A 19,129-nucleotide genomic window follows, 5' to 3' on the forward strand; every position below is an offset into this window, starting at 1 on the left:
TGTCTATCCTGCCTGTAATTTTTTTTTTAAATTTTTATTTATTCATTAGACACAGAGAGAGAGAGATCACAAGTAGGCAGAGAGGCAGGCCCCCTGTTGAGCAGAGAGCCCAATGTGGGGCTTGATCCCAGGACCTGAGATCATGTCCTGAGCCGAAGGCAGAGGCTTAACACACTGAGCCACACAGGCGCCCCTGTTCTGCCTACAATTTAATTGAATTAATTGATTTGATTTACACATCTTCAATATCAACTCTGTATCAGATATATCATTTGCAAATATCTTCTCCCATTCGGTAAGCTGTTTTTTAGTTTGTCGATGGTTTCCTTTGCTGTGCAAAAGCTTTTTATTTTGATGTAGTCTCAATAGTTCAATTTTGTTTTTGTTTCCCTTCCCAAAAGAGTTATGTCTAGAAAAATGTTTCTATGGCAGATGTCAAAGAGATTACTGCCCATTTTCTTCTAGAAATTTTATGGGTTCAGATCTCACATTTAGATGTGAGATGTAACCCATTTTGAATTTATCTTTGTGTATGGTATAAGAAAGAGGTCCCGTTTCATTCTTGTGCTTGTGGCTATCCATTTTTCCCGACACCATTTGTTGAAGAGACTGTCTTTTCCCATTGGGTATTCCTGCCTCCTTTGTCCTAGGTTAACTGGCCACATACTCATTGGTTTATTTCTGGACTCTAATCTGTCCCATTGATTTCTGTGTCTACTTTTGTCCCAGTACCATACTGTTTTGATTACTATAGCTTTGTAGGATATCTTGAAGCATGGGATTGTGATACCTTTAGTTTCATTCTCTTTCAAGAGTGCTTTAACTATATGAGGTCTTCTGTGGTTCCATACAAATTTTAGGGTTATTTGTTCTAGTTCTGTGAAAAATGCAATTCCTATTTTGATAGAAATTGCATTAAATCTGTAGATTGCTTTGAGTAGTATAGACACTTTAACAATATTTGTTCTGGGGCACCTTGGTGGCTCAGTGGGTTAAAGCCTCTGCCTTCAGCTCAGATCATGATCCCGGGGTCCTGGGATGGAGCCCCGAATCGGGCTCTCTGCTCAGCGGGGAGCCTGCTTCCTCCTCTCTTTCTCTGCCTGCCTCTCTGCTTACTTGTGATCTCTGTCTGTCAAATAAATAAATAAAATCTAAAAAAAAAAAAAAACAACAACAATATTTGTTCTTCCAGTCCTTGAGCAGGAAATATCTTTCCATTTGTTTGTGCCATCTTCAATTTCTTTCATCAGTGTTTTTGGTGTATAGGTCTTTTGGTGAGGCAGATTCCTAGGTATTTTAGTCTATTCCTAGGTTATTTTAATATTTTTGGTATAATTGTAAGTGGGATTATTTCCTTAATTTCTCTTTCTGCTACTTCTACTTAATCATATTAAGAGATTAAATTAAAAAGAAATCATTTCAGTAGGTTCAGGAAAGGCATTTGACAAAATTCTATATGTATTTATAATCTATTTATTTATAATGAAAGCATGTGTGCATATGTACATGTGTGTGCGCAAGCCAGGTGCTCAGGGAAGGGGCAGAGGGAAAGAAAGGGAGAAAATCTTAAGTAGGATCCATGCTCAGCAAAGAGCCTTAGGTGGGTGAACGCAGGACCCTGAGATGACGACCTGAGTGGAAATCAAGAGTTGGATGCTCAAATGACTAAGCCACCTAGGGACCCCACCAATGTTAAAATTTACATAGAAAAACAAAGATTCAAGAATAACTAAGAAATTTCTAAAGACAATAATGTTGGTGAGAACTGACCTAGCAAATACCAAGATTTACTATAAACTTTAGTTATTAAGACCAGTTTGGCATCAGCATAGAAACATAACCAATAAAATAAAACACAGACCCTAGAAACAGATCTGTGCATATGTAGAATCTTGAGTATGCTACAAAGATGGCATCCTAGGTCCTGAGAAATAGATTCCTTTTGTCTAAATTAAAGCGAAACAGTTGCTGAGTCATGGGCGGGGGGGGGGGGCAGCTGTGGGAGTGTGGAATAGGATTTCTACCTCTGGAATCCATCAATTTCACATCAGTTAAGGACTTCCATCTGAAAAGGCAAACTTCAAAACTATTAGAAAAAAAATTCAAGAATCTGTCTGAACTTGAGATATAAAACCTTTCTCAAGCAAGACATAAAAAGCAGTAACAAAGAAAAGAGTAATAAACTTGGCTACATTAAAATTAAGAGTTCTTTTCACCAAAAGAAACATTAAAAAGTGAAAAGACAGGCCACAAACTGGGAGAGGGTATTTTCAACACATATCGTGAGGCAACGATTAGTATTCAGAGTACATTTTTTAATTTCTTCAAATCAATTTTTAAAAATCCAATAAAAATGGAAAAATACCACAAATAGGAATGTCACAAAAGAGTAAACACAAAGGGACATATGAGTGGATATATGAAAAGCACTCTAACTAATAATAACTAAGGAAATGCAGATTTAAACCATTTTATATAAAAGCATTTTATGCCTACTGGATTACCAAAAAGTATGATGTTTAACAACTTCCAGTGTTGGGAGAGAAGTATGAGTGTATGAGAGCTCTCACATACTGGTAATGGAAGAGTAGATGGATAGGACCATTTTGAAAGACATTTTGGTGTTATCTTATACATCAGCATTAAAGTTTCTAGTAGTCATGTTTAAAGGATAAAATGAAACAAGGGGGGGACGCCTGGGTGGCTCAGTTGGTTAAGCAGCTGCCTTCGGCTCAGGTCATGATCCCAGCGTCCTGGGATCGAGTCCCACATCGGGCTCCTTGCTCAGCAGGGAGCCTGCTTCTCCCTCTGCCTCTGCCTGCCATTCTGTCTGCCTGTGCTCACTCTCTCCCCCTCTCTCTCTCTCTGATAAATAAATAAAAAAAAATAAATAAATAAATAAAAAAAAAAAAAATGAAACAAGGGGTCTGGCTGTCTTGGTTGGTAGAGCATGTAACTCTTGATCTCAAGGTTCTAAATTCAAGCCCCATATTGGGGATAGAGCCTACTTTTATTTTATTTTTTTAAAGATCCTATTTATTTATTTGAGATAGAGAGCCAGAGAGAGAGCCCACAAGCAGGGAGAGATGCAGAGGGAGAGGGAGGTGCTCAGAACCTATTTTTAGAAAGGAGGTGAGAAGGTAAAAAAAGAAAAAAATGCGGGGCACCTGGGTGGCTCAGTGGGTTAGCCTCTGCCTTCAGCTCGGGTCATTATTCCAGGGTCCTGGGATCGAGCCCCACATCGGGCTCTCTTCTCAGCAGGGAGCCTGTTTCCTCCTCTCTCTCTGCCTGCCTCTCTGCCTACTTGTGATCCCTGCCTGTCAAATAAATAAATAAAATATTTTTTAAAAAAAGAAAAAAATGAAATTAACTTTAACAATGTATTGATTTTTACTCATTATATCTAAAATTTTAGCATTTCAACATGGAATCACTATAAAAGAATTATTAATAAGATATCTTATAGTCTTTTTTCAAAATGAAGGAAATCAGAATATACTATTCAAGAGGTGCCTGGCTGGCTTAGTGACGCATTCAACACTTGACCTTGGGTTTATGAGTTCAAGCCCCACATTGGGTGTAGAGATTACTTTAAAAAATTTTTAAAGCCTTAAAAGAATATATATACCACTCTAAAACATGCCGCTTGGGCATAAGAGTTATTTTTGAGCTAAAGACAGTTAGAAACAGACGAAAAGAGCTCTCTTCTCTCCCCTTTTCTGCTTACAAGTAGGGCATAAATTTCCCTGTGTAAAGGTTACATAAATTTCTATTTGTAAAGGAGCCTACCTCTCCATGTCCTGCACCACAAAAAGGAGAGTCATTCTTATCTCAGGAGACAACTTGAGACTGCTTAACAAGAGTGACTCAACAACTCTTCTTTAGGATGTATTTTCTAATCATCTTCTGACAATTTAACGTCCTTCATAGCCCAAATTCATTTTACCTTGGTCTAGTCATTTCACCATAATTTACTCCCCCTTTTTAACAAAGTTATAGAAGCCCCTGGGTATAACCATGACTTTGGACTTTTCTTTCCTATGAAATGCCCATGCATGTAAAAAAGATTAACATCAAAAAATCTGTATGGGGCGCCTGGGTAGCTCAGTGGGTTAAGCCTCTGCCTCTTGCTCAGGTCATGATCTCAGGGTCCTGGAATCAAGCCCCGCATCGGGCTCTCTGCTCAAGCAGGGAGCCTTCTTTCCCCTCTCTATCTGCCTCTCTGCCTACTTGTGATATCTCTCTCTCTCTCTCTCTCTCTCTGTGTCAAATAAATAAATAAATAAAATCTTTTTAAAAAATCTGTATGTCTTTTCTCTTTTTAATCTGTCTTTTGTCAGTTTAATTTATAGGTCTCAAATCATAGACTCTCAGAGCTAGAGGGAAAGTATTTTTCCTTCCCTATAATAAGTCTTCAAAAACCATAATGTATTGTACACAAAGCACATTTCAATCCAGAAGCTAAATTTGGAAGTACTTGATCTCTATCTATATTTTGCAAAATTAGTGGTTGAACAAAGAGATTCACAGACCAAAAGTATTCTAATCATATTAAAAAGTTATCCAAGAACTGCATCAATTTTCAGTGTTTACACTAAAATTAAATTGAATATTTTAATTCCTCATTCATGCTAGCTGTGTTTCAAGTGCTCAGCAGCTATATGTGGCTACCGTATTAAACAACCACAGTCTTCGAACTTTGCTATACCCTTTGACTTAGTAAGCCCACTCCTAAATAAATTCCCTAAAGTAGTGGTTCTCAAACCACAAGCATCAGAATACTTGAGGGGCTGGTCAAAACACAAAGTTCTGGGGCCTATCCCAGAACCTCTGATTCAGTAGGTCTGGGATGAGGTTCAAGAATTGGCATTTCTAACCATTTCCCAGGTGATAACTGACACCCTGTGGGATATACATAGGGAAGTCCTCTGCACCTCTGTCTCAGCAAAAACTAGAAACAACCTACGTTTCCATCAATAGAAGAGTGGATTTTTGTAAAGTATGTATAAGCCCAAAACAGAATATTATACAAAACTGAAAATGACATGTTGCATAATGAAACAATAAGGATCAAATTATATCCATAACTCTATCCATTTATAAAAAAAGAATGTTGATCTTTTTAATAAAGCAATTCCCAGAAGACTATAGACAGCATAATGCTGTTTTTATAAAACTCAAAAACAAACAATTTATCATTAGGACATAATTAATAAAACCACTCTTATTTTAAAAGCAAGGAAATGAAAAACAAAATTTGGGATAGTGGTTACCTCAGGGGCTAGAGAGGAAGCATAAGGGTTAGAGGATAGTCACAGAGGTTCATATTTTTATGCCTTATAAGTTAAATTAAATACATGTCCTATTAGATCATTTTCATGTATTGTATATTTAAAACATTATAAAGGAAATAAAAGATAAAAATTTAAATAACACCATATAGCACATAATACCCAAAATGTTAAAAATACATGTATTTATAGATGCAAGGGAAAAAAGTCTGGAAGAAAAAAATGTCAGAATGTTAATAATGGTTATTTCTGGGTTGTAGAGTTTGGGTATGTTTTTTCTTTTTGTATAATTGTATGTTCTCTACAATAAATATGCAATGCTTTATAATTAAACAAGTTTGTTTCTTTTTATCTTCAACACATATGGGATTCAACTTGCTGTACTCAGTTATTCTCCAAACCCTCTGTTCATTTCTGTACCACCACAGCACCAACCTTAAGAAGGACCCATTTCTGTTCACCATAATAAATTTCTCAGACTCCTTTACATGTTCTCATTAATAACAGTAATGAAAGATGACATGAATTAAGCACCTACTATGTGTTCTTATGTTCTAAGTGTTAAATAAATTATTTTGGTAAGCCTTATAAAAACTCAAGACCTAAGTGCCATTGGTTTTCCCATTTTACAAATGTACCAAAGGAGGTAAAGTGTTTACTTAAGAAGCTTGGATAAGTTGCCCAAGTCCATATAGCTTAGAACGTGGGTTTCCATCAATATCAGCAAAGTTTACATTTCATAACTAAGTTCTGTTTTAGGCCCCATTTTCTCAGAAATAACTTGGTGAGATTATTCTACGTATCAATAAAAAGTGGGGAGAGGACTCATGGAAAGTGTATTCGATTTCCTGATCTAATAAATTTGAGAAAGCAATTGTAATTACTGCTGATGACAGAACTTCCTGGCCAAAATCACTATCTGTCTCAATGAGCAGAGCTTGGCTATTCTCAGTCTAATCAAGACAAGCAGAAACCTGGATGACGTCTGCAGATGTCCGAGTCAGAAGAACCCTCAGCCTCCTCAGGCCTTGGGACTCCTGCCCTTGGGCTCACCTTCCAAAGAAAAGAGTCTAAAATGCATTTGCCATGCTATTGAGTGCTAGAGAAAGTCTCAGGGACTGTCTCTCTCATGCTCCATATGTATTTCATCTTTCATGCTGAGACAATCATCATACTTGCTAAATACAATGGAAAATAGATGCTATTGATTTCTCCTGACACCCTCATGCCAGAATACTGAGACCATATCAGTCCACAAACACCGCTTTTGACCAAAAGTTTCCTGAGTCATCACCAAAGAGTTTGTTCAATTTCATTCTAATAAAATCCCCAAATACATCATCTCCTCTACCAAACCCACTATGAAGGCCTCTTGGGAGCTTTCTATTTCTCTCTTCTTTTCTCGGTTTCCACCTTCCTCATACCTCATTGATAACTTAGAATCTTTAAAAGCCCCAACTTCTGTCCTAAATATGTCCATTCAGTTTCATTTTTTAAAATGGAGGATGAAAATTGGAAAAGAGAACAAAAAAGATAGTAGCATGATATTGGCCTTACAGATGGAGGGAAGGAGCTATAAGTGAAGGGAAGTGAGCAGTCTCTAAAAGGTGAAAAGGTAAAAAGATGGATTTCCTGAATTGATCATTAGAGTCTGCCTACAAACATTACCCACGCTCTCTTGTGAGTCATGTACATAACCCCTTTTAACAAGCACTTCCCACAATCCCATTTCCTGTTCTTTTCTTTGTTTCTCTATTTCTCCAAATAAAGCAGAACAAAAAGGTCTTGGTCTAGCTGTTGATATATGCTAAGCCTGTCCCTCAGGGACCAAGAGAAGCACAACATATCCTTGGCCATGAGCTTAACTCCAAAATACTACGTTTCCTCAGCTACTTTATTTCTCTGACTTTGAAGAACCATTTGAAAGTATTCTCTCTTACAACAAATCAAATGCATTTCGATTATGTCTGGACATTGTGCCTACCTCTGGGAATGCAATGATGAGAAAACAGATATTGTTCTTGTCCTTGGGGAGCTATTGAAAGAAATAATAAATTATCACATAAAAAATAAAATACTTAGGTACCTAATTTATTATTTGGTCAGACCAAAAAATTGGATCAGACCCAATTATTTTATGTACTTAACACACATTGACATTTTAATTTCCCAATAATCCTGGAGGTTATTATGTTCTATTTAAAGATGAGAAAAATGAAGTTCACAGGGGTTAACCATCTTGGCCAAGATTATCCTTCTAAGTAGAAATGTAGCTAGGATTCAAACCCAGGTCATCCATATCCAGATTTTGTATTCTTAGCCTTTTCCATGTATTACCTCTTCATGATTCTAAGAATACAAACATGGTCTGTACTATCCATTTTTCTTTTACAGTAAGATCCACTTTATCTAGAGTGATAGATCAGAAATAAGATTAATAAAGAGCAGGACAAAGAAAAAAATAACCAGGATCAAATTCTTAACAGCAAACCCAGAAGCCCAGTCTAGTTTCAGAAGAATCTGTTGCACCAGAGAAGAATACTAGTGTTGGGCCCCAGTAATCAGGCATCAAAACTCTGCACCATTTGCAATAACCTTGCACCAGAGAAGTATGAATCCTTCACAGATTACAGTGCTGGATGTGCCTGTCCTGGCCCCAAAAAGGATCCCTGACCAGATTCCACATATACATTCTCTCCCAGTACAAGAGCCTGGAACTCTGCTACACACCTAACTCACAAGGAAATGCAACCGCATTTATAGTATGAGATCAGTAAGAAACCTGCCCTCAGCCAAAGACCATTTCCTCTCCTTTCAAAACTCAAATATGACCAGCACTATGGCGGGTAGTGCCCAAGAGTATCAGCTGCAGGTGAGGTCTTAAGTATCACTGTGAGAGGGCTCTCCCAGTGTAGAAGCCCCACTCTGTGAAGGATTTGGCCCCTGAGGACATACTCAGCTCAGTCTACAGACTATATCAGTGTGTGTCTTAGAAGGAAAGTAGTAGAGGGGCGCCTGGGTGGCTCAGTGGGCTAAAGCCTTTGCCTTCAGCTCAGGTGATGATCCCAGGGTCCTGAGATCGAGTCCCGCATCGGGCTCTCTGCTCAGCAGGGAGCCTGCTTCCTCCCCCTCTCTCTGCCTGCCTCTCTGCCTACTTGTGATCTCTGTCTGTCAAATAAATAAATAAAATATTTTTTAAAAAGTAGGAAAGTAGTAGAAAACAGTGTATGAGACCCCTAAATTCTCCAGTATCTGCCTGCCACAGCCCAAGAGACTTCCTACTAGTTCCCTCTAAAAGAAATGAACATAGAAGAAAAATCTAAAACAGGATAAAAGATAAAACTTTCCCGCCTGCCTTCTCTGAGGAACCCTGAATGGGTAGACTGGGCATATTTCAGAGGGTCTTGCTTTGACTCATCTAGAGTGGCCTAAGCAGCCAGAGTCAAAAACCTTTAGAGTAGCTTCCTTGTTCCATTGCCTTGAGGCCCATATGCTCTCTCCATCTTAAAGATCTCATCTGGGGTAAGAAGAGACAAGGAAAGGTAAACCAACGAAAGACATCTCAAAGAGGAGTCTTTCCCCTAAGGTCCTCAGTATTGGCCTAGAACTACCCAAACTAAGTTCTTCCTAGAGCAGAGAGAAAGAGGAAACCTCTTTCTGGAGACAGAAGGCTCCAACGCCCTGTATTAAGAAAGGGAACATTCCAAAGGAGACAGTTCCAGCTGGAACACACAGAGGGGACAGCCTCGTGCATAAAGTTCAGGAAGGAAAAAGAAAAAAAACCAAAGACTTGAACAATAAACAGAAGTGGTAACTTTCTTCCCATTTTATCCTTTACTCCATTTTTGTGAAAAATAGTAATAAAGTTAGAAATGAAAAATTTTTTAAAAGAAAGAAAACTTCAGCACCCAGGACAGTGCTCATGCAACAATTTGTTCCTTGAATGCTCCCTCCTCCCATACAAGAAAAACTGCCAGTCTTCCAGAACAGATTCAGGATCCTATACATACACTGGATCAAAAAAAGCTATCAAAATTTTGGTGCAGTTAGCATTAAATACCCTCTTTTTTTTTTTTTTTTTCTTTAACAAGAAGCTTTGTTTGAGAGTCTACTTTATTTGAGAGTCTTCATTTGAGAGTCTACTTCCAGACATCTAACTGATCCTTTTTGCTAAGGGAACAGGAATGATCTGCCAGTTGCTCAGATGTAATAAGGAAGCTCCTCTGTTATTTCCTGCAATGTCTGGAAACAAAGTGCAGTTAGCATTAAACAGCCTTTTTGTTTTAACAAGAAGCACCCTATTTGAGAGTCTACTTCCAGACGTCTAACTGATCCTTTTTGCTAAGGGGACAGGAATGATCTGCCAGTTGCACAGATGTAATAAGGAAAATCCTCTGTTATTTCCCACAATGTCTGGAAACAAATCCTATAGAGACCAGTCACAAACACACAGAGCCTAGGAAATTATGCAGACTTTTCTTTATTCTTTGTCATGGCAAACCTGTATTGAATACTTAACTGTGTTCAGGTACTGTTTATGCATTTTGGTTCCTTTGGTCCTCCTTGGGTCAATAAAACAGATCAAATGGGAAAAAAACTGCCTTCGTAGTTACCAAGAGTCATGATCGGGTAATCCATGGCTATATGAGACAATCTCATTTTAGAGGATTATGTCCAGTTCTTGGTGCCACGATGGTAACAAAGCCTCCACCTGTACTAAGAACATGTCTCAGTAAAAGTGACCCCAACTTCTACCTGAAAGAACCGACAGGCTAAATCAGAGCCACATTAGCAGGACCCTGACACTGATACTCAAACAATCTTTTTTTTTTTTTTTTAAGATTTTTTTTATTTATTTGACAGGGAGAGAGCGAGATCACAAGTAGGCAGAGAGGCAGGAGGGGGGTGGGGGGAAGCAGGCTCCCTGCTAAGCAGAGAGCCCAATGTGGGGCTTGATCCCAGGACCCTGAGATCATGATCTGAGCTGAAGGCAGAGGTGCAACCCCCTGAGCCACCCAGGCACCCCCTCAAACAGAATCTTTACCTGCCTTAATTTTATCAGATTATGCCTAGTTCTACCTCCTCTATCTCTGCAAAAGAGTTCAAAAACATTCAAGACAAAACGCCCACCCTTGGTTTATTTATGAAATATGGTCTGTCTCCACTGAGACTGCAATGGAGGAGGAATTACTTTTCCCTTTTCCTGAGGGACATCATTAGCATAGTGATAATTAATGAAAGGCAGCAGCCAGAGTTTGGTAAATTATTAATGGTTTCAATCATCCGGAGAGCAGACAGGCCCTGTGCGCAGTTGTCCTTGGTGACAGCATGAGAGTGCTCTGGAGAAACAGAGACAATGGAAAGAAATCAGAGCCGTGCGTGTGTGTAGTTCTGCATGCACAGGTTCAGACTTTCTCATCCAAATGGAATGGGTTTTCACTCAGAAGTATTCATAGATTAAAACTGAGAGCAATGGGTGCCTGGGTGGCTCAGTGGGTTAAAGCTTCTGCATTTGGCTCATGATCTCAGAGTCCTGGGATCAAGCCCCGCATCGGGCTTTCTGCTCAGCAGGGAGCCTGCTTCCTCCCTCTCTCTCTGCCTGCCTCTCTGACTACTTGTGATCTCTGTCTGTCAAATAAATAAATAAAATCTTTAAAAAAAATAAATAAAACAGAGCAAGTCCTTCTGGCACATGGTGAATATTATAAGATTCTCCTTATAGCATGGCTAAACAGAAATTAGTCTGGTCCCAAGAAGCTCTTGAAAAGTTGAGATGAAGAAGGTAGAAGGTCTTTTACAGCAACCACAGAGCTTAGGGGTGAGAGGGCAAAATTGAGAACTCGGGAGATCAATGACAGAGCATAGTTGGAGAGTGTACGCCAAAACTGGTTACTGGAGCCAAAGTTTTGGAAACAAATGTCAAAAGCTAAGATACACAGAAAAAAGGAATCATAGGCAACCCGAAAAAATGAGAGTGATGATGCTCTTCACAAATTTCCAGGGAAGGGAGTTTCAAAGCTACTGTAGGAATCTTTCTCTTTCTATAAAAGTTTACTTGTACGGGTCCCACTTAAACCTAAGATCATAAGCTTTTTGAGGGTGGCAATTTTTACTGTTTTCTTCCCTGATGTATCCCTAGAGCCTTGCACAGTGCCAGACATAGTGTAAGTATTTAAAAATATTTGTTGGGTAATGAATACAGGGGTGAATACATTGAAATAGCTAACTTACCATGCTAGGTATTGGATAAAAAAGAAGTATTGAGGCCATTTCTTTCATCTTGGGTCTCTGTGCCTTTTGCAGAACTTCCAACACTATGTTGGGACTGAGTATCTGGAGGTTCACAAACTCAGTGGTCCATAGAAGCTTTTGTGAGGAGGCCCAGGGAAGAATCTGCCATTTTCAATGGGAAACAAGTGGTGATTACTAATCATGGTGACTGTGTACTTTGGATCTGGATTTGTTGTACCTTTTGCTTTTGACATCAAATGCTCAAAGATGTTTTAATTAATCCATTGAATAGATGTGAAAAGGAACATTGTAAGAGGTACAATCTCCTTGAAAAGTGGATCAAACTCTTGAAACTTGTTAATAAACTTATAGCATGAAAAAAAGAAGTACTGATAAACATTTTTCAAAAAAAACCACATCAACTATTACTTTGAGTAACAAAGAATTTACTGAACAATTCATCGGAGATGAGAAAGAGAGTAGAAAAACATACATGGGATTTATAAATGTATATTTGGTTGGTGGTCATGATAAAAAGGAATTTTAATAGAGGGTTAAGAATATAAGTAAAGGGGAGCCTGGATGGCTCAGTGGGTTAAGCCTCTGCCTTCGGCTCAGGTCATGATCTCCAGGTCGTGGGATCGAGCCCCGCATCGGGCTCTCTGCTCGGCGGGGAGCCTGCTTCCTCCTCTCTCTCTCTCTCTTTCTGCCTACCTCTCTGCCTACTTGTGATCTCTGTCTGTCAAATAAATAAAATCTTTAAAAAAATAAAAAAAGAATATAAGTTTTTAAAAAAAGGATATAAGTCAAACTGGGGATGCCTGGGTGCTCATTTGGTTAGGCATCTGCCTTCAGATCAGGTCATGACCCCAGGATCTTAGGATTGAACCTCACATCGTACTCCCTGATCAGTGGGGAATCTCCTTCTCCCTCTCCATTTGTGTGCTTTCTCTCTCTCTCTCTCTCTCTCTCTCTAATAAATAAATCTATTTTTAAAAAAATGAATGAGGATGTATATGTTCAGGATAACTTTGCCTTAAGTTCATACCATGAAGTAATACCACAACAAGGACAGAAAATACAAAAAGAAAAAACTTAAACAATATAGCCAGCCTCAAAAAGGAAGCTAAATGTCCCAATGGGCCAAAATGCAATGTCATGAATAGACCAGAGCTGAGAAGCTGCTCCACTCAGCGTTCAGAAGCTGGCCGTGGCTGCTGCGAGTTTGGCTCCTATGTGGTAAAAGGACTAAAACTACTCCAAAACAGGGGTGGAAGTGGAGTTCTTTCAATTATGAAAACAAGATAAATTTGTTTTAATTGCTGCAGATGACTGGCCTAGGTCTATAGCTTATAGAAACTCATAAGCCCACAGAAGGAGGACAGTTCTATGGCTTTGGAAACAGCAACTAAACACACTACTGACTGAATCCCTGAGTTGCTGCTTGGAAAAGAGCTAGCAGGAAAGTTGCCCAACCATCTGACTATCTCTGATCACCGAGGGCCAGGAGACCCAAACCAACACTGCAAGCAAGGTTCTGGACTGGAAGCCCAAGGCACGTAGGAGAGGTAACACAAAAGATCACTCAAACACTACTTTGAGTTTTAAATTTACCCTTTAGTTCATTAAAATTACAAATTCAAAAACTTAACCCTTCTTTGTCCTATTCTTAGATCTTTTTATACCCTTCCTCATAGATTTAAAGTAAGCCAAACTAGGGATGCCTGTGTGGTACAGTAGGTTAAATATTCAAATCTTGGTTTTGGCTCAGGTGGTGATCGCAGGGTTACAAGATTAAGGCTCCCATCAGCCCCCCGACACCCCAACTCCCCACCCTGGGAACACTCAGTGCAGAGTCTGCATGAGATTCTGACATTTTCTCTCCCTCTGCCCCACTTGCTTGTACACACTCTCTCTCATGCTCTTTAAAATAAATAAATAAATTTTAATTAATTAATTAATTAAATCCAACGGGACTCTTTCATGTCTCATCTTTCTCCAGTCATAGCTTTGAGGTCATTTAAAAATCAAGAAACTGAGTTAAAGTAATCAAAATTTTCCATCGACAAAAAGTTGACCAAACCTGCAGATAATCCTTCTTTACAAACTGTTTCAAAGGACCAGGAAAGTAGAGGGGAAACAAATTCTTTAATGTATTTTTGAGGCTATTTAGCCTACTACCAAAATCAGATGACAAGACAAAAAATAAAATTACAAATCAATCTTTCTTAGAAATACAGACATAAAAGTTTTAGTTTATATATTAACAAATCAAAGTTAAAATGTATTATAAAATATATCATAACTTAGTAGAGTTTATCCCATAGTAGGGAAAACACCATTAAAAAATCTGTCAATACATTTACCATGTCAAGCATACAAGATGAAGAACCAAGCAGCACAACCAATATTTGGGGAACACCTTGTAGTGGGAACAAGACCAGGAGCAGTGGGTGGTTTTCCACTGCATGCGCAAGGTAGAGAAGGATCAGATGTTAGGTCCTTGGGCTGTGGAAGTATCAGCCAGCCACACATCTGGTCCAGAGGCTGTGGATATAGGACATGGTGGGAGCTTGGACTCCAGCCCTGACTTTCCACCTCTGCACTCCACCAAAATCGACTGCTCAACTACTAGCAAGTATCCATGGAGTGCTACAGGAGGGGACTACTTCTCTAGGATGTGGATTAAGTCAGATTATTCATAGAGTCAGTAAGAAATACAGAATTATATCTAAAAATGCAGGAAAAAAATTCTACAAAATTCAATACTTATTTATGTTTCTAAAACAAAAGCTTACCAAATCAAGAAAAGAAGGAAATTTTCTCAACCTAAGAAAGAACATGTATTTTAAACACTTACCAAACAAAATAATTTCCTAATGGAACTTCAGAAACAGTATCAGTGAAATCAAGAATGCAAAGGTCTACCATAACCCCTACACCACTGACATACTGACAGACCTAGTCAATGTAATAAAATATATAAAAGTATAAGAATTAGAAAGGAAGAGAAAACTACCCTTATTTTAAGATAACATGGTTATGTACACAGAAAATCCAAAAGAATGTATTAGAATATTTAGAACAAATAGGAAAACTCAGGAACATTACAGAATATCATCAACATATAAACATGCTATATAGCATTCCTATATATCAATAAACCAATTATAAAATATTATAGAATTAAAATGCATACATATTAGCAACAAAATATTAGAATCCAAATAACAAATCTAAAACTTAAAAAGTTTAAAACCTAATAAATCCAAAACCTCTATGAAGAAAATCATTAAGATTATTGAAGGATATTTTAAAAGATCGGAGTAAGTGGAGAGACCATGTTAATGAATCAAAAGATGAAATTAGGTCAACATTTCAGTTCTTTTCCTTATTAATTTGTAAGTTCAATGCAATTCCAATCAAAAATCCAACAGAACTCTGTAAAATTTTACAAGCTGATGTTAAAATTCATGTAAAGCACCAAGTACCAAGAATAAAAGTATTTTGAAGAAGTGTGCAGGGGTGAGGAGAGGAGGACTGTTCTACAAGATGAGCCATGCAGGAACTGGTCTGATGCTTGCAGCTGGCCTCAGTGTTCTTGGAAGCCAGCCTGGTGCTTCCTGTAGCTCCTACACCATCTCACATTATACCACCTCAGACAAGGTCACTTGGAGACCATCATAAACTGAGTTAGAACAAAGCCACTGGTAATTTTGCATAAATATAGACAGAAAAGTTCCCTGCACAACCCACAACATACCAAGCATGCCTATCTCTCACTAAAACAACTGACTTCTATTTTTTTAGTAAGTGCAATTTTGTCCTCACTCTAGCCTGCTCTCCCTATAGATAATATTTACTGGGATATCCAGTCATAGATATGGATAGTTGTCCCCACTTCTGGTAATCACCCAGTCCAGAGTTACTCCCCTCTTGCTGAGGTCCTCTCCAGAATCATTCAAGAAAAGCCCACATTTTACAGCATGTTTGTTTTTTCATGGTTTTACTGAGATGCCACATGGTTCTCTAACCTAAACTGAAACTAATAATAAATCTAATTTGTTCGACTATGGGTACGTTCCTGGAGGTAGTAGCTGGGGGATCCTGACAGAGAGAGCAAGGCTTAAATACTCTACAAATAGTATGTGGTTGTAGCACCCAAATAACTTGTAAGTCAATGGGACAGGATAGAGAGTTTAGAGACAGACCTACAAACGAAAAAAAAAAAAAAAAAAAACCTGAAAATTGACAAGAGTTGGTATTATAGTCAGTGATAAAAAGTAGAATCTTAAAAATAATACTAATGAGTATGATTTTCCCACATAAAAATATGGAATCTCCTATCACCATACACAAAAATAAATTTCAGATGGATTAATCTTCAAGTGAAAAATTCCAAATAATAAAGAAAATTATAGCAGAATGTCTTTATGATTTGAAAAAGTATCAGGTCTTAAACTTGGCACAAACATGAAAGGAAAAGATTTGGCTACATTAAAGTTTATAACTCTGCACAGCAAATGATATTAGGGTAAAAAGATAAGCTGAAGATTAGAAGGGATATTTGCAGCACTGTACAGCCAGTAAAGAAGTCGTATTCAAGTTAAGTTATATATGAAGAACTTCTACAAATTGATTAGAAAAAGATGAATAACCCAACTGAAAAATAGTCAAAGTACATGTAGAGACAATTCACAAAAGATATAAATAAATACAAAAATATGCTCATCCTGAGTAATCAAAGGAATGCAAATTAAAATGATGAGATACCATTGGCAAAATGGTATCAGATTGGCCAAAAAAAATTTTTTTAAGATTTTTTTTTAAGTAATCTCCACACCCAACATGAGGCTTGAACTGAGAACCCCAAGATCAAGAGTTGTGTGCTCATCTGACTGAGATGTAATAACCATTCCAAACATTGGTAAGGCTGTGGAGTACACCACTGGTAGGAACATAAACAGGTACAGCCATTTGAGAGAACAATCTGGCATTACCTAGTAAAAGCTGAAAATAAGCATGTCGTACAACTTATCCAGCAGTTCCACTACTAGGTTCTCATTAAATCTATTCAAAACAAGATGGAGAGAGATACAAACATGTGTGGGTAAGGAAGTAGGAGAGAGACTCAGAGAAAAAGAAAGAACAAGAGAGAGGAAATGCCTCCTACTGGCTTTGGACATCTGCTTCCTTACTGCACACCTATATTTCCTGCCCTCTCTCACCCTATAATAAGTTCCCCCTTTAGACATAAATTCATCAGAATAGGCTTATATAGTTTTTGTCACCAAATGACAACTCCTAGATAACTTGAGTCAAAAAGGAAGTCAAATTTTAAAATAGAGCAAAAGGAGGTTGAGAGATAAATAAAACACAATCGAGGAGGGTTTACTTCCACCTTAAACACTTGTCAAGGCAGTCTCCCAAACAAAGACAGCTTGTCCGAAGAGGCATTCTTTTGGATAAAATGTCCTACAACTCACCAAATCCAGATTGATAGCTTCACTGAATTTCACTTGGTCACCCCAGGAATGGACAAGTCACTTCACCATTAAGGCTTCTATTTCTTCATTTCTAAAATGAGATTTAATTAAATGACCTCAAAGTTTCCTTTCAATTCTGAAATTCCGTAACCAATCCCAAAATTAAGACTGTATATAGAGTAGGTTTGTAAGCTCTACAGTGAGAATCAGAACGAACTCCTGCTAAACCCACAAAACCCAATGGCTGTGGAACCTTGAGGTTGATGCTATAAGTCATGAAAGACAACAGAATGTCTAAAGTGGACGCTCAGCTGAGACATGGGAGCTCAATCCAGCAGAAGTGTGGCTTTAAGACTTCAGAGCCTTAAAAGTATTTGCTAGAAAAAAAAAAAAAATTGGGACGCCTGGGTGGCTCAGTTGGTTGGGCGGCTGCCTTCGGCTCGGGTCATGATCCCAGCATCCTGGGATCGAGTCCCACATCGGGCTCCTTGCTCAGTGGGAAGCCTGCTTCTCCCTCTGCCTCTGCCTGCCTCTCTATCTGCCTGTGCTCACTCTCTCTGACAAAAAAAAAAAAAAAAGTATTTTCTAGTATAAAGTTCCCAAGTTAAGGGGTACCCTGATGGCTCAGTTGGTTAAGCATTGGGCTCTTGATTATGGCTCAGGTCATGAGATGCAGCCCCATGTCAGGCTCAGCTCTCAGCAGGGAGTCTGCTTGGGATTCTGTCTGTCTCTCCCTCTCCCACTGCCCCTCCCCTTGCTCACACTCTTGCACTCTCTAAAAAATAAAAATAAATTAAAAAAAATAAAGTTCTCAAGTTAAAAATGTTCTCCAGTTATATGTTTACAGAGGTTTTCGGTCTTTTTTTTTTAAGATTTGATTTTATTTTATTTATTTACTTGGCAGACAAAGATCAAAAGTAGGCAGAGAAGCAGGCAGTGGGTGGGGAAGGCAGGCTCCCCATTGAGCAGAGAGCCTGATGTGGGGCTTGATCCCAGGACCCCGAGATCATGACCCCAGCTGAAGGCAGAGGCTTTAACCCACTGAGCCACCCAGGCGCCCCCAGAGGTTTTCAGTCTTTACGAAGCCTGCATGTGTGTGCCTCCTTAGAGAGTCCCAGCTGGGTCCTAACCACCAATAAAAATTGGGAAATGGGAATACAAAAGGAGGCAAATTACACTGTGTGGAGAAGTGACTAGTGTGTATATAAATTATATACATGTAATTTATAACGTAATTATGTTTTATAATTATATATGGGTTGAAACAGATTTAAACCACACATATAACTTTTAAATTATTATATGATTTATATCATATATATAGTTATATGTACTATACATTACATATGCATTATATGTAATTATATGTTTACATATATAAATTTAATAATTATATAGTTACATAAAATATGTAACTATATATAATTTATATATTTATTTATAATTTATATATTTATAATTTAAATGGAACTATAATATATAATTTATGTATAATATATATGTATATAATTTTAAAACAATTTATCTTCAAATTCCAAATGCTTAAGGCTCATCACAAAATTGCTTAGCATGGGTGCCTGGGAGGCTCAGTGGGTTAAGCCTCTGCCTTCGGCTCAGGTCCTGGGATTGAGCCCCGCATTAGGCTCTCTGCTCAGCTAGGAGCCTGCTTCCCTTCCTCCCTCTCTCTGCCTGCCTCTCTGCCTACTTGTGATCTCTCTCTGTCAAATAAATAAATAAAATCTTAAAAAAAAAAAAGGATTACTAAGCAATCCTTTTTTTTAAAAAAAATCAAGATGATTTTAGGTTTATTCTTTCTTGTTAAGGCCTGCAGTTCAAGTAAAGCCAAAATCAGTTTGGGTTGGAGCATATTTGCTTTATTTTCCAGTTGCTCAAACACAGAATATTAGACATGATCAAATAATGTAGAATGAAACCTTGAAATATTTGAATTGAAAAGGGACTCTTCGACGTGTGCACGTCTGAGGTCCTGCACAATTCTGTGACTTGCTTAAATTTACACAGCTAACAAGTGGCAGAACCGTGACTGGAAACCAGGCTTCCCTCTTCATCGCAGGGCTGCCCTGGGCTTGCCTCCCTCTGCTGAAGCCACATCTGCACTGG

Source organism: Mustela putorius, unplaced genomic scaffold (assembly GCF_011764305.1).
Source record: "Mustela putorius furo isolate JIRA1106 unplaced genomic scaffold, ASM1176430v1.1 tig00000145_pilon_pilon_pilon, whole genome shotgun sequence".
In the NCBI taxonomy this organism is placed as follows: Eukaryota; Metazoa; Chordata; class Mammalia; order Carnivora; family Mustelidae; genus Mustela; species Mustela putorius.